The sequence below is a fragment of the Limulus polyphemus genome, unplaced genomic scaffold, assembly GCF_000517525.1.
Source record: "Limulus polyphemus unplaced genomic scaffold, Limulus_polyphemus-2.1.2 Scaffold5017, whole genome shotgun sequence".
Classification (NCBI taxonomy): Eukaryota; Metazoa; Arthropoda; class Merostomata; order Xiphosura; family Limulidae; genus Limulus; species Limulus polyphemus.
In genome coordinates this window covers 49818-51921 of record NW_013670627.1, presented here as the reverse complement: position 1 = coordinate 51921, position 2104 = coordinate 49818, and the positions used below count along the sequence as shown (strand labels likewise).

Sequence of the window (2104 nt, the reverse complement as noted above, 5' to 3'; positions counted from 1 at the left end):
CTTCATTGTCAGGTTAAAACAAACAAGTCAGGGACATACATGAAAGAGAGAAAGTAAGATATCCTCGTTGTCAGGTTAAAGTAAACAAGGCAGGGATATACATGAAAGAGAGAAAGTAAGATATCCTCGTTGTCAGGTTAAAGTAAACAAGGTAGGGATATACATGAAAGAGAGAAAGTAAGATATCCTCATTGTCAGGTTAAAGTAAACAAGATAGGGATATACATGAAAGAGAGCAAGTAAGATATCCTCGTTGTCAGATAAAAGTAAACAAGGCAGGGATATAAATGAAAGAGAGAAAGTAAGATATCCTCTTTGTCAGGTTAAAGTAAACAAGGCAGCGATATACATGAAAGTGAGAAAGTAAGATATCCTCTTTGTCAGGTTAAAGTAAACAAGGCAGGGATATACATGAAAGAGACCAAGTAAGATATCCTCTTTGTCAGGTTAAAGTAAACAAGGCAGGGATATACATGAAAGAGATAAAGTAAGATATCCTTATTGTCAGGTTAATGTAAACAAGGCAGGGATATACATGAAAGAGATAAAGTAAGATATCCTTATTGTCAGGTTAATGTAAACAAGGCAGGGATATACATGAATAAGAGAAAGAATCATTGCTCTCGATTTTATTTCTTTACTTTCGCCTTGCAATTAGAATGTTTATGCTTCAATTTTTCTGGATTGCAAAATGTTGTTTTAAGATCTAGCTCAAAATGTATTGTGAAATTACACTCTATGAGTTGACATATATAAATCATTGGATAAAATAGTCCTGTGACGGGTAATGCACTCGTTTCTCAAGCTTTGAATATGACACAGCGGTATGTCTGCGGACTTAGAACTCCAGAATTCTGGTTTCAATACCGGTGGTGGGCAGAGCATAGATAGCTCATTGCGTAGCTTTGTGCTTAATTACAAAGCAAACTTTTGTGTATAAAAATACCATTAGTATTTTTACCTTATCTCAGTGTTAACCTGTCAAAAAGGGCATTTTTACAAAGAAAATAGATTTAAAATTTTAGTTTTTTGTCCATTGATTCCGTTAAAATTTATGATTGGAATAGGTTAATTTTTTAAGAGTGAAATTAAAAACGAGACCGAACACTTTCTAGAAGAGCATTTAATTAGTATCTTAATTTATAAAATTTTTATTGCGTTTTGTTGTTGGTAACAAACTAGTGCAATTCGACGAAATAATAGCTTGTTATATTGAATTATTAAATTAAGATACAATTCTAAACGAAGTACACAGACGCTGAAGAAAAGCTACATACTTAACCTGACTTTATTTAACAAAAATTAAAAGTATTATGTGGCTCTTAATAAAATTACGTAGTTTTGCGACACAAATCATACCAAACCTTTAGTTTCCTTCTACTATGGAAACTATGGAAAAGGTAGGTGGTTCTGGTCATGTTATCAGGATTGTTACCTTACCCTGTTGCACGTCTTTATCTGTCACGCTCTCGATCAAAGCAAAAGTTCAAGTGTTCTCTTAAACTGTAAACATTTCCCTGCTGCGCCTGTACACAATCGAGTTTTTCAATTTCTTTATAAATTCAGAAAAGTTTCTACAAATGGAAAAATAAATGTTAATAGATTCTATTGGCTCTATTATTTTATCAAACTGTGTATAGTAACGCATCAGAGATAACAAGACACTTGAGAGAACACTGGCCTCTCACAACACTTTAATTACCCTGAAGTTGCGAAAACCATGAATAAAATTATACTCTCATTACAAAAAACGTTTATTGTATACTATAAAGAAACATTTTCTGTCGAAAATAAAAGTTTTGAGATGGCTTGACTGGGTAATGAAACAACTTTATTATAAATAAACTTTTATAACTGTTACGTATTAGAATTTCGAATAGTGCAAAGCAGAGTAAAATAATTTAAATTTAGTAATTAAATTGTGCTTTCGATTTAGTATTTAAATATATGCCGATATATAGTCAGTTTTTTTACAAACTTACAAACAACATAAAATCTTCTTTTTAGTCTGGAGTCTGGAACCTAGTCTGGAGTTGTGTCGAGGGTTCACGTTGAGCGAGTTAATTATGAGTTGATGTAGATTCACTGGGAAGCTAGCTAGCTT

General features: G+C 32.4%; 1 protein-coding gene across 1 annotated transcript in view; it reads left to right on the top strand.

Annotated features, from left to right (window-relative positions):
* The window catches only part of LOC106464461 (cyclic nucleotide-gated cation channel alpha-3-like), a gene marked incomplete at its 3' end in the record, with an annotated part of 32349 nt that overhangs the window by 15807 nt on the left and 14438 nt on the right, over positions 1–2104 (top strand). The window contains 1 exon segment of the mRNA NM_001314154.1: positions 1155–1170.